This window comes from Mobula hypostoma, chromosome 13 (assembly GCF_963921235.1).
Source record: "Mobula hypostoma chromosome 13, sMobHyp1.1, whole genome shotgun sequence".
In the NCBI taxonomy this organism is placed as follows: Eukaryota; Metazoa; Chordata; class Chondrichthyes; order Myliobatiformes; family Myliobatidae; genus Mobula; species Mobula hypostoma.
Window position 1 is genome coordinate 79,589,135 of NC_086109.1, and position 20,987 is coordinate 79,610,121.

General features: G+C 42.7%; 1 protein-coding gene across 1 annotated transcript in view; it reads left to right on the forward strand.

The window, feature by feature from the left end:
* The window catches only part of igdcc4 (immunoglobulin superfamily, DCC subclass, member 4), a 183,522-nt gene that overhangs the window by 50,528 nt on the left and 112,007 nt on the right, over positions 1-20,987 (forward strand). The gene's annotated exons all lie outside the window — the stretch shown is intronic.

Here is a 20,987-nt window from a genome sequence, read left to right on the forward strand (position 1 = left end):
TTGCTAAGCAGCTTCATGTCAAAGGTCTTCGGAAAATCCAAGTACAGGTGTCCCCCGCTTTTCGAACGTTCGCTTTACGAAACCTCACTGTTACGAAAGACCTACATTAGTACCCTATTTTCGCTTTCAGAAGGTGTTTTCACTGTTACGAAGAAAGGCAGCGCGCGCCCCGAGCAGCCGCTCTCCCCTGGATTCGGAACGGCATTGCTTTAACACGTTGCATTAAGCAGCCGTTAGCAAGATGAGTTCTAAGGTGTTGGAAAAGCCTGAAAGAGTAAGGGTGTTACACTTAGTGTAAAACTAGACATAACTAAGCGTTTCGATCGTGGTGAACGAAGCAAGGACTAAGTGAGTTTGGCTTGTGGAAGTTGACAAAGATGATGTTGAAGAGGTTTTGGCATCCCTTGACCAAGAACTGATAGATGAAGAGCTGATGCAATTGGAAGAGGAAAGGATAACAATCGAAACTGAATGCAGAAAGTGAAGCAACTGCAAGAGATTTTTGCTGCAATGATAAAGTACAACTTTAATTTTGAAAGGGTACGTAGATTTAGAGGATATTTGCAGGATGGTTTGAGTGCTTACAAACAACTGTATGATAGAAAAATGCACGAGGCTCAGCAGTCACGCAAGCCTTCCACATCAGCCACAGCAGACGACGAACCTCGAACCTCGACCTTCGACATTGAGGCGGGCAGTCATAGGAGAAGATGAGCTACCTGCCCTGATTGACGATGAGATGACACCCCCGTGTCCCACCACCCCAACATCCGAGCCCCGGACAGATACTGTACCGATTCGCAAAGAACACAGCGGTAGCCGGGAGGCACACACCACATCTTTAAGAAAAAAGCCGAAATAAACATGCTAATTAATTGGGTGCTGCCTAGCACGTAGTTGTCAGCCCAGATCAGAGACGATGCAATCGGCAATCACCTCTGATCTGCGCCGACATTTACGTGCCTGGCAGCACCTAATTAAAATTAGCATGTTTATTTCGGCTTTTTTCTTAAAGATGTGCTGGGTGCCTCCCGGCTACTGCTGCGTTCTTTGTGGCAATGTATCGGGTCGGCGGCCCGGAGGGTGGGGGCCACTGCACCACCCAGCCTGTGACGACTCAGTCTAACACACCATCATCAGTGTGCTCGGCGCTGTCCCAATTCCGGTAAGTGATACTACACTGTACATACATTATTTCTACTTTATATAGGCTATGTATTTTTACATGTTATTTGGTGGATTTGGCAGCTTCATAGTTTAAAAGTGACTGGAGAGCACATTTATGCCAACAGCGCTTGCGTGAGATTTTCTGCCGAGAACGCTTGCATGAGATTTTTGCTACGGAGATCTGTGCAGGCAGTCGTTGTAGAGAAGTATTTCTTCTTTATATATAGGCTATGTATTTATCATATCATTCCTGCTTTTACTATATGTTACTGTTATTTTAGGTTTTATGTGTTATTTGGCATGATTTGGTAGGTTATTTTTGGGTCTGTGAATGCTCACAAAATTTTCCCATATAAATAAATGGTAATTGCTTCTTCGCTTTACGACATTTCGGCTTACGAACCGTTTCATAGGAATGCTCTACCTTCGGATGGCGAGGGAAACCTGTACTCAATATCCACCAGTTCCCCTTTGTCTACCCTGCCTGTTAATTCCTCAAACAATTCCAACAGGTTTGTCAGGCAAGAATTTCCGTTATGGAAACCATCTTGACTTTGGCCCATTTATTATGTGCCACCAAATACCCCGAAACCTCATCCTTAACAATTGACTCCAACATCTTACTAACCACTGAGGTCAGGCTAACTGGCCTATCATTTCCTTTCTTCTGCCTCCCTTGCTTCTTTGAAGAGTACAGCGACATTTGCAATTTTCCAGTCTTCCAGAACCATGCCAGAATCTAGTGATTCTTGAAAGATCATTACTAATGCCTCTACAATCTCTTCGGCTATCTCTTTCAGAGCCCTCTCGTACAGTCCATCTGGTCCAAGTGACTTATCTATGATAAGACCTTTCAGCTTCCCAAGCACTTTCTCCCTAGTAATAACTGCACTCACTTCTGCCCCCTGGCACTGGAACCTCTGGCATACTGCTTGTGTTTTTCATAGTGAAGACAGATGCAAAATACTTACTCAGTTTATCTGCCATTTCTTTGTCCCCCATTACTACCTCTCCAGCATTATTTTCCAGCAATCCAATATCTACTCTCACCTCTCCTTTACTCTTCATATATATGAGAAAACTTTTGATATCCTCTTTGATATTACTGGGTAGCTTCCCTTCGTATTTAATCTTTTCGCTTCTTATGGCTTTTTTGTTGCCTTCTGTTAGTTTTTAAGTTTCCCAATCCTCTAACTTTCCACTAATTTTAGTCTATTATAAGACCTCTCTTTTTCTTTTATGTTGGCTTTGACTTCCCTTGTTAGCCACAATTGTGTCATCCTGCCTTTAGAAAACTACTTAATCTTTGGTATGTATCTATCCTGCATCTTCCATATTACCCCCAGTAGCTCCAGCCACTGTTGTCCTGCCATCATCACTGCTAGTGTCCCCTTCTGATCAACTTTGCCCAGCTTCTCTCTCGTGCCTCCGTAACTCCCTTCACTTTAATACTGATACATCTGACTTTAGCTTCTCCCTCTCAAATTGCAGGATGAATTCTACCATATTAAATAATTGCCTCCTGAAGACTGATATATACTTCTGCGTCAACGCGAACCCTACGCGGACCCCTATGCCGTAGCCTGATGCGCACCGGTCCCAAAATGTAACTACATGTCGCGGCAACACAGAACGCAACAGCTGTGATTGGTCCGCTTGGTAGCATCGCATTTCCTCCTACGCTGCAATAGCTTCCCATTAGGCGACTGAAAGGCAGGGAAGGAACCTTGGCTGCAACGCTTTCCATAAAGCTTTACAGACCTCCAAAATTATGGAGGACACATTTTGCTTTTACGAAAAAAGACGCTCGCTTCTTGTTTACCCCAAGAAAGACTACCATGACCATGAAGCCTTGCACGGGCAGGTGTGTGTGCATGCATGACATGCACGAATTGAAGCGTGACACAGACATACCAATGCACAAGTATAAATGCTCACAACGTGCGTAGGCCATTTGTGTAGGTTACGGCGTCGAATTAATGCAGAAGTATAAATCAGCCTTAAGGGTTCCTTTACCTTAAAGCTCTCTAATCAAATCTGGTTTATTACACAACTACCCAATCCAGAATAGCTGGTCCCTGGAGGGCTCAACAAGAAGCTGCTCTAAAAAGCCATCTCAGTGATACTCTACAAATTCTTTCTCTTGAGATTCAAAATCAGCGCTGACCTGATGTTCCTAATCTACCTGCATAATGAAATCCTTGGTGACTATCATAACATTGCTCTTTTGAGCAACACACATAAAAGTTGCTGGTGAACGCAGCAGGCCAGGCAGCATCTCCAGGAAGAGGTACAGTCGATGTTTCGGGCCAAGACCCTTCATCAGGACTAACTGAAAGAAGAGCTAGTAAGAGATTTGCAAGTGGGAGGGGGAGGGGGAGATCCGAAATGATAGGAGAAGACAGGAGGGGGAGGGATAGAGCCAAGAGCTGGACAGTTGATTGGCAAAAGGGATATGAGAGGATTATAGGATGGGAGGCCTAGGGAGAAAGAAAGGGGGAGAGGGGAAGCCCAGAGGATGGGCAAGGAGTATAGTGAGAGGGACAGAGGGAGAAAAAGGAGAGAGAGAGAGAAAGAATACATATATATAAAACGGATGAGGTACGAGGGGGAGGTGGGGCATTAGCGGAAGTTAGAGAAGTCAATATTCATGCCATCAGGTTGGAGGCTACCCAGACGGAATATAAGGTGTTGTTCCTCCAGCCTGAGTGTGGCTTCATCTTTATAGTAGAGGAGGCCGTGGATAGACATGTCAGAATGGGAATGGGACGTGGAGTACTGTAAAGATGAAGCCACACTCGGGTTGGAGGAACAACACCTTATATTCCGTCTGGGTGGCCTCCAACCTGATGGTGTGAACACTGACTTCTCTAACTTCCGTTAATGCCCCACCTCCCCTTCGTACCCCATCCGTTATTTATTTATTATTATAATATATATTTTTTCCTCTTTTTTTCTCCCTCTGTCCCTCTCACTATACTCCTTGCCCATCCTCTGGGATTCCCCCCCCCCCCACTTTCTTTCTCCCTGGGCCTCCTGTCCCATGATCCTCTCATATCCCTTTTGCCAATCAACTGTCCAACTCTTGGCTCCATCCCTCCCCCTCCTGTCTTCTCCTATCATTTTGGATCTCCCCTCCACCTCCCACTTTCAAATCTCTTACTAGCTCTTCTTTCAGTTAGTCCTGATGAAGGGTCTCGGCCCGAAACGTTGACTGTACCTCTTCCTAGAGATGCTGCCTGGCCTGCTGTGTTCACCAGCAATTTTCATGTGTGTTGCTTGAAATTCCAGCATCTACAGATTTCCTCGTGATTGCTCTTTTGACATGCATTTTCAGTCTCCCATTGTAATCTGTAGCCCACATCCTGGCCGCTGTTCAGAGGCCTGTATATTGTTCCCAAAAGGGTCTTATTGGCCTTGTAGTTTCTTAACAACGATTCTACATCTTCCAATCCTGTGTCACCTCTTTCAAAGGATTTGATTTGATTTTTTACCAACAGTGCCACACCACTCTCTCTGCCTACTTGCCTGTCCTTTCAATACAATGTATGTACCTGGATGTTAAGCTCCCAGCTACAACCTTCTTTCAGCCACGACTCAATGATGCCCACAATGTCATACCTGTCAATCTCTTACTGCGCTACAAGATCATTTACCTTATTTTGTATACTGCGTGCATTCAGACATAAAGCCTTCAGTCCTGTATTCGTCACCCTTTTTGATTTTGTTCTCCTGTTATGAGAATAGGTTGAGTGAACTTGGCCTTTTCTCCTTGGAGTGACAAAGGATGAGAGGTGAGCTGATAGAGGTGTACAAGATAATGAGAGGCATTGATTGTGTAGATGATCAAAGGCTTTTTCCCGGGGCTGAGATGGCTAGCATGAGAGGGCATCGTTTTAAGGTGCTTAGAAATAGGTACAAAGGAGATGTCAGGGGTAAGTTTTTTACGCAGAGAGTGGTGAGTGTGTGGAATGGGCTGCCGGCGGCAGTGGTGGAGGTGGAAACGATAGGGTCTTTTAAGAGACTCCTGGATGGATACATGGAGCTTAGAAAAATAGAGGGCTGTGGGTAAGCCTAGGTAGTCCTAAGGTAAGGACGTATTCGGTGCAACTCCGTGAGCCGATGGGCTTGTATTGTGCTGTAGGTTTTCTATGTTTCTATGTTACATTACAACTATTCTACTGACTGCAATTTTGCCCTTTCACCTGCCTGTCCTTCCTGAGACTACACACTGCCTCTGCGTGTACACCAACTGCTCCATTCTCAGTCCTATCACTCAGTTTTCCATCCACCTACCAAATTAGTTTAAACCAGGGTTCCCAAGCTTTTTTATGCCATTAAGTGGTCCGTAGACCCCAAGTTTGAAAACCCTGGTTTTCAAACCCCAGCAGTTTTAGCTAACCTGCCTGCAAATGTCACTCCACCCTTTAAGAAAGGAGGAAGGCAGCAGAAAGGAAATTATAGACCAGTTAACCTGACCTCAGTAGTTGGGAAGATGTTAGAGTCAATTGTTGAGGATGAGGTGATGGAGTACTGTACTTGGTGACCCAGGACAAGATAGTACAAAGTCAGCACAGTTTCCTTGAAGGAAAATCCTGCCTGACGAACCTGTTGGAATTCTTTGAAGAGATTATAAATAAGATAGATAAAGGGGATGCAGTGGATGTTGTATATTTGGACTTTCAGAAGCCTTTTGACAAGGTGCCACACATGAGGTTGCTTACTAAGTTAAGAGCCCATGGTATTACAGAAAAGTTACTAACATGGTTAAAGCATTGGCTGATTGGTAGGAGGCAGTAAGTGGGAATAAAAGGATCCTTTTCTGGTTGGCTGCCAGTGACTCGTGGTGTTCCGCAGGGGTCGGTGTTTGGACCACTTCTTTTTATGCTGTATGTAAATGATTTAGATGATGGAATCGATGGCTTTGTTGGCAAGTTTGCAGATGATATGAAGATTGGTGGAGGGGCAGGTAGTGTTGAGGAAGCAGGTAGGATGCAGAAGGACTTGGACAGTTTAGGAGAATAGGCAAGAAAACGGCAAATGAAATACAGTGTTGGAAAATGCACGGTCATGCACTTGGGAGTCCTGCAGAATACGCTAAAGGTTAACTTGCAGGTTGAGTCGGTGGTGAGGAAGGCAAATGCAATGTTAGCATTCATTTCAAGAGGTCTAGAATACAAGAGCAAGGATGTGATGCTGATGCTTTAAAGGCACTTGTGAGTCCTCACCTTGAGTATTGTGAACAGTTTTGGGACCCTCAGCTTAGAAAAGATGTGTTGGCATTGGAGAGAGTGCAGAGGAGGTTCACAAGGATGATTCCAGGAATGAAAGGGTTATCATACAAGGACCATTTGATGGCTCTGGGTCTGTACTCGCTGGAATTCAGAAGGATGTGGGGGATCTCATTGATACCTTTCAAGTATTGAAAGGCCTAGACAGAGTGATGTGGAAAGGATGTTTCCCATGGTGGGAGAGTCTTGGACAAGAGAGCGCAGCCTCAGGATAGAGGGGAATCCATTCAAAACAGAGATGTGGAGAAATTTCTTTAGCCAAAGGGTGGTGAATCTGTAGAATTTGTTACTACATGCAGCTGTGGAGGTCAGGTCTTTGGGTGTTTTTAAGGCAGAGATTGATAGATCCTTGATTGGACATGGCATCAAAGGTTACAGGGAGGAGGCCAGGAACTGGGATTGAAGTGGAGAAAAAGAAGGATCAGCCATGATTGAATGGCAGAGCAGACTTGATGGGCCAAATGGCCTGATTCTGCTCCTATGTCTTATGGTCTAATATTGGACCCCTCAGGTTCAGGTATAATCCTTTCCTTTTGTACATTTCATACCTTCCCCAGAAGAGATCCAAATGATCCAGAAATCTGAAATCCTACCCACTGCACCAGTTCCTCAGTCAGACATTCATCTTCCAGATCATCTATTCTTACCCTCATTGGTGTGTGGCGCAGATAGCAATCTAGAGATTACTACCTTGGAGGTCCTGCTTTTCAGTTTTCTACCTAGCCCCCTAAATTCTCTCTTTAAGACCTCCTCATTTTTCCTACCTATGTTATTGGTACTGTGACGGAATCCTGAATTACTGCTATGAACTGTGCTTGTAAACCCCTATTAACTGTGTTTTGAAGAGAGAGAGATATGAAGACTAACTGTTGTACTGTCACTTTAAGGAACGAGAAAGATCTAGAAGTAACTTCTGGATTTCTGCTGAGTTGGAGACAGCACCGAGCAGCTCGTAAGTTGCTATGATAACCGAGGGCGTTATTTGATGGACACTCGATGTTATGATTTTTGGCAGCGTGATGATACTTCTCAAGGACAGTTCACCTGCTTGTGATTTTCTTACACAGAGAGAAGAAGGAGGAGTTATTTGAATGACAGTTGATGCTCAGAACGGGAAGATAAAATAGGAGGTCAGATGATAGACCAGAGACACATGTTTTGGGCACTGAATGAACTTTGTTGTGCCCACAGAAAAAGTGGGTTTTGGAGGATCAATCAGTCACTCTTGCAGTGAAAAAGGAAAAGGATTGACTGGTGGGGAGTTGTCCATGTGTCCACCCTCGCCTGGGTGATAGCTCCACCACAGAAAACCAGTCCCCTTTGTTAAAGTCACAGTCAGTGACTTTTAAAGGATTTTGAAGGACAACGAGAAGATCGACGGCGTCAGCTCACCTGAAGACTCAAACCTCTCTCTCTCCCTCTCTCTCTCTCTCTCTCTCTCTCTCTCTATCACTACTCAACTCAATATCACGACTGAACTTTGCTCATCATCGTAAGACTGTATCTTTTTACCTCTAGACTTAAAGAAGCGTGGTTTTTCATACATATATTTCCACACTTATTGATTTACATATATATATATATATAAAAAATCATTGCTAACCTGTTTGATTTATCTACATTTATATTACTGTATTGCATAGTTACTAATAAATATTATTAGTTAATAGCAATTCTGGAGTCCAAAGTGTTTTACATCTCTGCTGGTTCTTTATTCCTGTCATAGGGTATGTGACAGTACCAAGACTTCTGACTGCTCTCCTTCCACCTTTAGAATGCTGTGCACCCAATCCGAGATGTCCCTGATCCTGGCACCTGGGAGACAATATACCAGCTGGGTGTCCCTATTGCAACCACAGAATCTTGTATCTACTTGTATGTACTCCAACTATGGGATCCCTTATCACTACTGCAGTCCTCTTTTCTGCCCCTGCCCCCTTTCTGAGCCATAGTGCCAGAGAGTATCCTAAGTGATATATTTATTATTAAAGGGAACAGCCATAGGGGTACTCTGCTGTGGCTGCCTATTTCCTTTCCCTCTTCTAACAGTCACCGAGGTACCTGCCTCCTGCAGCTTAGGGGTGCCCACCTCCTTAGTTTCCTGTATGAGTAGAGGGTCATTGAGCTGCAGCTCCATTTCCTTTACACGTTCCCTGAGGAGTTGCATCTCAGTGCACTTGGTGCAGATGTGGTTTTCCGAGAGGCTGGGGGTCTCCCAGAATTCCTGTATCTCACATAAGAAACACAACCCAGCCCCTGGAGCCATCCTCACTGTACTAACTCGGTACTAACAGAGGAAGAATGAAGAAGAAGAAACATACCAGATACTTACCTCGCCCAAGCCTATTCTTGCCAAAGCCTGATGAGCCAACTTCTCCCCACACTGAACTATCTGTCCTTGGTGTCCTGCACTATAACAAACCCTAATACAAGCTTGAGGAGCAATATTTCATCTTCTGTGTGGGCGGGCTGTGGCCTTCTGTATTTGGTAATGAATTCTACAACTTCAGTGAATTTGCTTTCCTGCCGGTATTAGAACTGGTCATTACTGTTGTAAGCAATCCATCTGTGATACTGCCTTTTCATTATCACAGCTGAACCCGATGATCACCACAAGATCATAAGACAAAGGAGCAGAAGTAGGCCATTCGGCCCATCGAGTCTGCTCCGCAGCTCCCCCATGAGCTAAACTATTCACCCATCTAGTTCCAAATTCCGGCTTTTTCCCCATATCCCTTGATACCCTGACTAATTAGATACCTGTCAATCTCCTCCTTAAACACGCTCAATGATCGGGCCTCCACAGCTGTATGTGGCAACGAGTTCCACAAATCCACGACCCTCTGGCTAAAAAAATTTCTCCTCATCTCTGTTTTAACTGGGTGCCCTCTAATTCTAAGACTATGGCCTCTTGTCCTGGACTCACCCACCAAGGGAAACAACCTTTCCACATCTACTCTGTCCAACCCTTTCAACATTCAAAATGTTTCTATGAGATCCCCTCTCAATCTTCTATACTCTAATGAATACAGTCCAAGAGCCGACAAACGCTCCTCATGTGTTAGCCCCTGCATTCCAGGAATCATCCTCGTAAACCTTCTCTGAACTCTCTCCAACATCAGTACATCCTTTCTAAGATAAGGGGCCCAAAACTGCACACAGTATTCCAAATGAGGTCTCACTAATGCCCCATAGAGCCTCATCAACACCTCCTTACTTTTATACACTATTCCTCTTGAAATGAATGCCAACATAGCATTCGCTTTCCTTACCGCCGATCCAACTTGGTGGTTAACCTTTAGGGTATCCTGCACGAGGACCCCCAAGTCCCTTTGCACTTCCGATTTTTGAATTTTCTCCCCATCTAAAAAATAATCTGCCCGATTATTTCTTCTTCCAAAACGTACAACCGTACATTTGTCAACGTTGTATCTCATCTGTCATTTCTTTGCCCACTCTCCTAAACTAACTAAGTCTCTCTGCAACCTTTCTGTTTCTTCAACATTTCCTGCTCCTCCACCTATCTTGGTGTCATCTGCAAACTTAGCCACAAAACCATTTAATCCATAATCCAAATCATCGATATACATCGTAAAAAGAAGCGGCCCCAACACCGACCCCTGCGGAACACCACTAGTATCCAGCAACCAATCAGAATAGGATCCCTTTATTCCCACCCATCATGTCCCAAGCCCTGCAATTCACTATGTTGTTCAGAGTTCCTTTTGTATTATCACCCTCTAATTGCCCCTAAAAATGAATTAACTGGAGGTCTTGGTCCAGTTCAGTGCCCTAGCAAATACTAAGTATTGCCCTGGCAACACTGACCTTAACTTATCACAGATGTTCTATCTATTCATCTTCTGGATTTTTTAACTTAAGAGTAACTCTGTTTTTTGGTTCTTATAAAATATTTGTAATCGAGAGTATTAACTGTAATTCTCTTTCTATAAATGCCTCTTACCTGCTACATTTTTTTCAATAGTTTCTGTTGTCATTTTGGACTTTCAGCATCTGTAGTTTTTATTTTCATTTAATGCTCAGTTATCATGTCAAAAACAGATTGTATAGTCATTAACTAATTTCTGTTGGAACCTTACGATATGCGTATTTGGCTATGGTGATTTTACAACAGTCTGGCAACTGGCTGGTTGGCATTACTGATCCAGATTTTATTCTATTTTATTTACCTAGCCGTTATAATGTGATACAAAATCATTTCACTGGATGTGTAGCCTCTCAGTAGTAGTCCAGTGATTTCTTAGCTGAAGGTGTCACCTGAAAGTATAACTTACCTTAGTGCTATATTGGAGCATCAGGCTAGATTTTTGTTTCAAAGCGTATTGAGAATTGAACCTTTAATCTGCATCTGTCAGCAAATGCTACCCACTGAAACACATTGCCAAGTTAACAAGTTATAATGGAATTAGACATTTGTAACCATCTGTAAATGTCTCACTGTTCCTCTCGTAAAATGGATGAGTATTAATGAAATAGTCAAAGATGACTGAGTCTAGAACACCTACACCTTACCTTGTGGAACTCCTACAGTGATGTCCTTGGGCCAAGGAGACTAACTTCCAAGAACTACACTTATTTCCTTTGTCCTAGCTTTGACTCTAACCATTGATTCTTGTTGATTTCTATTAACTTCTGTTTTCTCGAGGTTTCTTAATATTAAAGTAGGCCAGATATTCGGACAGGCACTCACACCTTGCTGGTGGAATTCAGCTTCTCCGACTGAAATAGATGAAGTCTTCAGTGAGGTCTGAAGATGAGTGATCCTTGTGAAACCTGGACTGAATACTGATTAGTTGATTGCTGTGCAATGGTATAGAACACATTGTTGTCAATGTTATGAGCTCCTTTGATATGATACTAATTAACTGCAGAAACTATGTATTTTTTTCAAGTAAAAACAGAAATGTTGCCTGAAGAACATTTGATTTTGACTTTGGACTGGATCAGTAATTGGGGGGAGGGAAGGGGGAATCAAAAGGGCAACAAATTTTTCCTGAGAAGGAATTGGATTTATTGTTATATATGTATGATTAGATTAGATTAGATTATGAGGACACGCTGTCCTCTTTTATTGTCATTTAGTAATGCATGCATTAAGAAATGATACAATGTTCCTCCAGTATGATATCACAGAAACACAAGACAGACCAAGTCTGAAAAACTGACAAAAAACACATAAATTATAACATATAGTTACAACAGTGCAAGCAATACCGTAATTTGATAGAAGAACAGACCATGGGCACAGTAAAAAAAAAAGTCTCAAAGCGTCTCGAAAGTCCCATCATCTCACGCAGACGGTAGAAGGAAGAAAACTCTCCCTGCAATGAGCTTCCAGCCCTGCAAACTTGCTGATGCAGCATCCTTGAAGCACCCGACCACAGTCCGACTCTCAGTCCGTCCAAAAACTTCGAGCGTCCGACCAGCCCTCCAACACCAAGCACCATCTCTGCCGAGCGCTTCGACCCCAGCCCCGGCTGCCAGCAACAGGCAAAGCCGAGGATTTGGGACCTTCCCCTCCGGAGATTCTTGATTGCACAGTAGCAGCGGCAGCAAACTGGGCATTTCAGAAGTTTCTCCAGATGTTCCTCCGTGCTTCTCACGTCGGTCTCCATCAAATCAGAATTGTGCTCGGCATCCTACTTACAAATACGATATCACTCACCGGAGAGGCTGCGTCGCCACCTTCTCCTCCCTCCAATGAATTACAATGATTATGCATGTTGTCTGAATACCTTAGGTATAGAAGATTTGTTAGCCATTGCTGAGCCTCTGGTGATAATCTTCGCATCATCAGTAGGGATGGGAGAGGTTCCTGAGGATTGAAGGGTTACGGATGTTGTTTCTTTATTCAAGAAAGGGAGTAGAGATAGCCCAGGAAATTATAGACCAGTGAGTCTTACTTCAGTGGTTGGTAAGTTGATGGAGAAGATCATGAGAGGCAGGATTTATGAACATTTGGAGAGGTATAATATGATTAGGAATAGTCAGCATGACTTTGTCAAGGACAGGTCATGCCTGACGAGCCTGATTGAATTTTTTGAGGATGTGACTAAACACATTGATGATGGTAGAGCAGCAGATGTAGTGTATATGGATTTCAGCAAGGCATTTGATAAGGTACCCCATGCCAGGCTTATTGAGAAAGTAAGGAGGCATGGAATTGCTTTGTGGATCCAGAACTGGCTTGTCCACAGAAGGTAAAGAGTGGTTGTAGACGAGTCATATTCTGCATGGAGGTTGGTCACCAGTGGAGTGCCTCAGGAATCTGTCCTGGGACCCTTACTCTTCGTGATTTTTATACATGACCTGGATGAGGAAGTGGAAGGATGGGTTAGTAAGTTTGCTGATGACACAAAGGTTGGAGGTGTTGTGGATAGTGTGGACGGCTGTCAAGAGGTTACAGCGGGACATTGATAGGGTGCAAAACTGGGCTGAGAAGTGGCAGATGGACCAAGTGGTTCATTTTGGTAGGTCAAATATGATGGCAGAATATAGTATTAATGGTAAGACTCTCGGCGATGTGAAAGATCAGAGGGATCTTGGGGTCTGAGTCCACAGGACGCACAAAGCAGCTACACAGGTTGACTCTGTGGTTAAGAAGACGTATGGTGTATTGGCCTTCATCAATCGTGGAATTGAATTTAGGAGCCAAGAAGTAATGTTGCAGCTATATAAGACCCTGCTCAGACCCCACTTGGAGTACTGTGCTCAGTTCTGGTCACCTCACTGCAGGAAGGATGTGGAAGCCATGGAAAGGGTGCAGAGGAGATTTACAAGGATGTTGTGTGGATTGGGGAGCATGCCTTCTGAGAATAGGTTGAGTGAACTCAGCCTTTTCTCCTTGGAGCGACAGAGGATGAGAGGTGACCTGATAGAGGTGTATAAGATGATGAGAGGCATTGATCGTGTGGATAGTCAGAGGCTTTTTCCCAGGGCTGAAATGGTTGCCACAAGAGGACACAGGTTTAAGGTGCTGGGGAGTAGGTACAGAGGAGATGTCAGGGGTAAGTTTTTTACTCAGAGAGTGATGAGTGCGTGGAATTGGCTGCTGGCAACAGTGGTGGAGGAGGATACGATAGGGTCTTTTAAGAGACTTTTGGATAGGTACATGGAGCTTAGAAAAATAGTGGGCTATAGGTAAGTTTAGTAATTTCTAAGGTAAGGACATGTTCAGCACAACTTTGTGGGCTGAAGGGCCTGTATTGTGCTGTAGGTTTTCTATGTTTCTATTCATATACAGTACATTGGCAATATAATTACAACAATTGCAAAAGCTTCATTAATAGCTACCAGTATTCCTGGTGTGGATAGATGATGTTTACAGATTTTAGAGTTTTAAGATGTTAGTTATTCATTTTAAACTTCTGATGGCCCCATCAATAACTTGGTTGAAGTTTTATGTTTTTTTAAGATGGCATGGCATTAACCATGCTTTGCTTGTGATTCTAAAAGTTTCTTCTGTATTATTTTCATAGTCATATGTTTGTTACATTACGATGTGGTTTCCAGCAACAAGAAGATAATCTGGAAAATAATTTTAAAATATTTTGGAGCATGGAGTAATGAAAAAGATGTATTTATAATTAATAATTTTAAGACATCCCAGAGTTTTCTCCAGCCAATGAAGTTTTGAAATAGTTTTAATCTACAGGCACTATAATACAGGAAATACAGTGAAATACAAAATAGGCCGTTGTGCTCAATCTCCCCAGGAATTTAATAATCCATACAGAAATATGCCATGCAATTCAAAGAGGAATTGCTTATTTATTTTTCATACCTCCGAAGAAAAACTGATGTACAGGTATTTCCTTTCTTTAAATAAACCACAATGTCTGTTCTCGTGTTTTCCAGTAAGAGCATAATGTGAATGTTTTCTTGTTGCATTGACTATTTAGTTTGTTAGACATGAGGTCAACATCAGTTATAGTAAAGCTATGGGGATAATGTGTTTTAATTAGAAAAACCATTGAGAAGCACAAACCTGCTAACTACTCTACAATGATCTGTTCTATATGCGTGCATGATCTACCTTTGATTTCTGAGAACAGTGATTATTCACATAGTATAATCAAGCTTGAGGCTTGACAAGTGTGTAACAGGTGAAGGGAATAATGGTTTGGGTCAGAAGTCTCTACTGACAGTGTTACAGAACAGCTGATTAACATGATTGTATCACTTCAGTCCATCATTTTAATATAGTTGGTTTATTTGAAGTAGCGTATTAGCTCTATTAAAAATTGAGCTCGTAAATACAATTGAAGCACATCTGGCATTTTTTTTTACTAGCTCAGAAAATCAGACTTCTGGAGTAGTGGTGGTGTTCTTTTAAATCAGCAGACCCTCTTTGTAGTAAGGAGATAAGAAATAGGAGCAGAAAAAGTCATTCAGCCGCTTGCATCTCACACACAGTGCCTTGTAGACCAGGAACCTTGTGCTAGATCACTCTTGATCTTAAAGCACGCTTTTATTCAGATGTCCAAGTAGTAGTGAATTTCACATGAATCTTTTGTTTTAAGTGCGATATATGTAAGTAGTCCATATTCTCCAGTGTCTAGTCATGCATCTTTATTGTCAGGGGTTGGTATTGTGTAACAAGGACAGATTTGTACATACATAAACTTCATATTGACTATATTTTGATGACTGAGTTTTGAATGAGCTTTTTTCTAGAGTTTAGGTGGTGTAGCTTGAACATTTTTTCACTAGTACTGAAATGATCCCATCACAAAGCACATCTTTCCCTCCCCCCAACTTTCTGTCTTCTACATGGACTACATGACTCCCTTGTTCATTCGTCCTTCCCCACTGATCTCACTCCTGGCACTTATCCTTGCAAGTGAAACAATTATAATTATAGGAAAGATGTCAATAAAATTGAGAGAATACGGAGGAGGTTTACTGAAATGTTGCCTGGGTTTCATCTCCCAAGTTACAGAGAAAGATTGAACAAATTAGGTCTTTATTCTTTAGAGTGTAGAAGGTTGAGGGGGGATTTGATAGAGGTGTTTAAAATTATGAGGGGGATAGATAGAGTTGACGTGGATAGGCTTTTTCCATTGAGAATGGGGGAGATTCAAACAAGAGGACATGAGTTGAGAGTTAAAGGGCAAAAGTTTAGGGATAACATGAGGGGGAACTTCTTTACTCAGAAAGTGGTAGCTGTGTGGAACGAGCTTCTAGCAGAAGTGGTTGAGGCAGGTTCGATGTTGTCGTTTAAAGTTAAATTGGATAGATATATGGACAGGAAAGGAATGGAGGGTTATGGGCTGAGTGCAGGTCGGTGGGACTAGGTAAGAGTAAGAGTTTGGCACGGACTAGAAGGGCGGAGATGGCCTGTTTCTGTGCTGTAATTGTTGTATGGTTATATGGTTATAAATGCTACATCTGCCCCTACTCCTCCCCCCTCACTACCATTCAGGGCCCAAACAGTCCTTCTGGGTGAGGCGACACTTCATCTGGGAGTCTATTGCATCTGGTGCTCCCGGTGTGGCCTCCTGTATGAGACCTGACTTAGTTTGGGAGACCACTTCGCCGAGCACCTACCTGCCAGAAAAAGCACGATCTGCCAGTGGCCACCCATTTTAATTCCACTTCCTATTGCTATTCTGACATGTTAGTTAGTCTATGGTCTCCTCAACCGTTGCGATGAGGCCACTCAGGTTGGAGGAGCAATACCTTATATTCCAACTGGGTAGCCTCCAGTAGTTGGCATGAGCATTGATTTCTTGAACTTCCAGTAATACCCCCCGCCCTCTCCTTCACTATTCCCCATTCCCTTTTCCCTCTCTAACTTTATCTCCTTGCCTGCCCATCACCTCCCTCTGGTGCTCCTCTCCCTTTTCTTTCTTCCATGGTGTTCTGTTCTCTCCTATCAGACTCCCCCTTTCTCCAGCCCTGTATCTCTTTCACCAATTAACTTCCCAACTCTTTACTTCACCCCTCACCCCACCTCCCAGTTTCACCTATCGTGTGTTTCTTACTTCTTTCTCCACACCTCATTGGTTTTTATCCAGTCCTGATGAAGGGTCTCAGCCCGCAAAGTCAACTGTTCTTTTTTCCATAGTTGCTGCCTGGCTTGCTGAGTTCCTCCAGCACTTTGTGTGTTTACTGGAGTACTTCCATTTCTAACCTAGAAGTTTGTCAGAGCTGAGGTGTAAAATTACAGCAAGAAAGAATGGGGATAGTGTTGTGAAGGATTTTTCTCAATGTAGAGAATCATTCCCAAAACTATCTGTAGAAATTAATTTTCATTCTATAGCTGCTATTCTAACCATTGAGTCCACATGTGGAGTCTAGTAAAGCTGTATTATTGCTCCAGATTTTGTTCCGTCAATACTTAAAATTCTGACACTCAATAAATATCTCAAATCATAAATGTTTGTGAGACTAGCTGTGAGATTGCATAATTTATATCAAATTATAAATAGAACTTTAGATTTAAAATTTATAATGATAACATTTGAATGAAGCGTTTTTGTTGGAAGCAGCCAGGCTTTATTGGGTTAGTTAATATCTACAGTGTTATGTTTTGTAATTACAAAACATAAAACTAATTGAAGGAAAAACACAGAGCTGGGAATAACACGTCTGCTTTGTTCTTTACTTTTGTGAGGTACACACTTATGACATGGTGGCGTGATACACAGAGCTATCTGTCATGTTTAAGTAACACTTAAACATGATTGTTTAAACACAATTGCATTTATATATTTCTTTTCGGAGTCCTGGGTCATCTGTAAATATTTTATAGATACCTCTATTTTCTGAAGTGTGGTGATTGTTTTAATGCAGGAAGCATGGCAGTCATTTAGTACACATGATGTTTTTGCAAACAGCAATGTTATGATCTGCTTTTGTTATGATGGTGGGATAATACAGGTTTCCCCTGCCATCTGAAGGTAGAGCGTTCCTATGAAACGGTTTATAAGCTGAAATGTCGTAAAGCAAAGAAGCAATTACCATTTATTTATATGGGAAAATTTTGTGAGCGTTCGCAGACCCAAAAATAACCTACCAAATCATGCCAAATAACACATAAAACCTAAAATAACAGTAACATGTAGTAAAAGCAGGAATGATATGATAAATACACAGCCTATATAAAGCAGAAATACTTCTCTACAACAATTGCCTGCACAGATCTCCGTAGCAAAAATCTCACGCAAGCGCTCTGGGCAGAAAATCTCACACAAGCGCTGTTGGCATAAACGCGCTCTCCAGTAACCTTTAAACTATGAAGCTGCCAAATCATACCAAATAACACGTAAAAATACACAACCTATATAAAGTAGAAATAATGTATGTACAGTGTAGTATCACTTACCGGAATTGGTTCAGCGCCGAGCACACTGATGATGGTGTGTTAGACTGAGTCGTCGCAGGTTGGGGTGGTGCAGTGGCCCCCACCCTCTGGGCCGCCGACTGATACATTGCTGCGAAGCACGCAGGGTAGTCGGGAGGCACACAGCACATCTTTAAGAAAAAAGCCGAAATAAACATGCTAATTAATTAGGTGCTGCCAGGCACGTAAATGTCGGCGCAGATCAGAGGTGATTGCCGATTGCATCGTCTCTGATCTGGGCTGACAACTACGTGCTAGGCAGCACCTAATTAATTAGCATGTTTATTTTGGCTTTTTTCTTAAAGATGTAGTGTGTGCCTCCTGGCTACCACTGCGTTCTCCGCGAATCGGTACAGTATCTGTCCGGGGCCCGATGGTTGGGGTGGTGGGACACGGGGGTGTCATCTCATCGTCAATCAGGACAGGCAGCTCATCTTCTCCTATGACTGCCTGCCTCGATGTCGAAGGTCGAGGTTCGTCATCTGCTGTGGCTGATGTGGAAGGCTTGCTTGACTGCTGAGCCTCGAGCATTTTTCTATCACACAGTTCTTTGTAAGGACTCTAAATATCCTGCAAATATCCCCTAAACCTACATACCCTTTCAAAATTAAAGTCGTACTTTGTCATTGCAGCGAAAATCGCACACAGTTGCTTCACGTTCAGTTCCTGGACGACTTCACTTTCGCTACTGCATTCGGTTTTGATTGTTATCCTTCCTCTTCCAATTGCATCAGCTCTTCATCTATCAATTCTTGGTCCTGGGATGCCAAAACCTCTTCAACATCATCTTTGTCAGCTTCCACAAGCCGAACTCACTTTGTCCTTGCTTCGTTCACCACGATCGAAACGCTTAATCATGTCTAGTTTTACGCTAAGTGTAACACTCTTACGAACTCTTTTAGACTTTTCCGACACCTTAGAACTCATCTTGCTAACGGCTGCTCAATGCAACGTGTTTAAGCAATGCAGGCGAGAATCCGTGGGAGAGTGGCTGCTTGGGGTGCGCGCTGCCTTTCTTCGTAACAGTGAAAACACCTTCTGAAAGCGAAAACAGGGTACCAATGTAGGTCTTTCGTAACAGTGAGGTTTCGTAAAGCGAACGTTCGAAAAGCGGGGGACACTTGGTATATGGGAGTGTATATATAATATACTATATAATATATATAGTAGAACCATAGAACCATAGAAACTACAGCACAGAAACAGGCCCTTTGGCCCTTCTTGGCTGTGCCGAACCATTTTCTGCCTAGTCCCACTGACCTGCACACGGACCATATCCCTCCATACACCTCCCATCCATGTATCTGTCCAATTTATTCTTAAAGGTTAAAAAAGAACCCGCACTTACCACCTCGTCTGGCAGCTCATTCCATACTCCCACCACTCTCTGTGTGAAGAAGCCCCCCCTAATGTTCCCTTTAAACTTTTCCCCCCTCACCCTTAACCCATGTCCTCTGGTTTTTTTTCTCCCCTTGCCTCAGTGGAAAAAGCCTGCTTGCATTCACTTTATCTATACCCATCATAATTTTATATACCTCTATCAAATCTCCCCTCATTCTTCTATGCTCCAGGGAATAAAGTCCTAACCTATTCAACCTTTCTCTGTAACTGAGTTTCTCAAGTCCCGGCAACATCCTTGTAAACCTTCTCTGCACTCTTTCAACCTTATTTATATCCTTCCTGTAATTTGGTGACCAAAACTGAACACAATACTCCAGATTCGGCCTCACCAATGCCTTATACAACCTCATCATAACATTCCAGCTCTTATACTCAATACTACGATTAATAAAGGCCAATGTACCAAAAGCTCTCTTTACGACCCTATCTACCTGTGACGACACTTTTAGGGAATTTTGTATCTGTATTCCCAGATCCCTCTGTTCCACTGCACTCCTCAGTGCCTTACCATTAACCCTGTATGTTCTACGTTGGTTTGTCCTTCCAACGTGCAATACCTCACACTTGTCAGTATTAAACTCCATCTGCCATTTTTCAGCCCATTTTTCCAGCTGGTCCAAGTCCCTCTGCAGGCTCTGAAAACCTTCCTCACTGTCTACTACACCTCCAATCTTTGTATCATCAGCAAATTTGCTGATCCAATTTACCACATTATCATCCAGATCATTGATATAGATGACAAATAACAATGGACCCAGCACTGATCCCTGTGGCACACAGGCCTCCACTCAGAGAAGCAATTTTCTACCACCACTCTCTGGCTTCTTCCATCGAGCCAATGTCCAATCCAATTTACCACCTCTCCATGTATACCTAGCGACTGAATTTTCCTAACTAACTAACCTCCCATGTGGGAGAGTGTTTACTTTCTTATGAAATGTTGTCACCAGATAGGACAGATAGGTTTTATTTTCATCTGTCACCCAAAGATGACATTCCTAGTGCAGCATTCCCTCAGATCTGTTCGAAAGTGTCTGCTTAAATTTTGAGCTTGAGTTTTCTGAATAGAACTTGAACTTGCAATCTTTCAGCTCAGAGTTGACAATGCTATCAACTGAAAATGGTTGACTCTTAATGTTCTAGTTTTGATGTATGATTCTTTCTGCTGTAATTTTATGAGAAAGATGACCTGTATGACTCCATTACATGCTTCTCTCAACTACGTAGTTTGAAGCCACAGAGCAGTTCCAGGGAGATAAAGGAAATAGCAGTGAACCTACTTTATAAATGATCTATTTTGAATAATTTGCTTCTTAGCTTACAGAATATGAACTTTTTTTCTTATGTGCACAATTTTCATATAAGGACATTTTATTAAGTAAATCTTGCAGATGTTCAAAAACTGGATTAATTTAAAAACATGAGAAAATCTGTAGATGCTGGAAATCCAAGGCAACACACACAAAATGCTGGAGGAACTCAGCAGGCCAGGCAACATTTATGGAAAGGAATAAACATTTGATGTTTTGAGCTGAGACTCTTCATTAGGACTGGAAAAAAAGATGAGAAGTCAGAGTAAGAAAGTAGTGGGAGAGTAGGAAGAAGTACAAGGTGATAGGTGAAACCATGAGAGGGTGAAGTAAAGAGCTGGGAAGTTGATTGGTGAAAGAGATAATCGGCTAGAGGATGGGGAATCTGATAGGAGAAGGCAGAAGACCATGGAAGAAAGGGATGATAAATTCCTATACTATTAGCATATT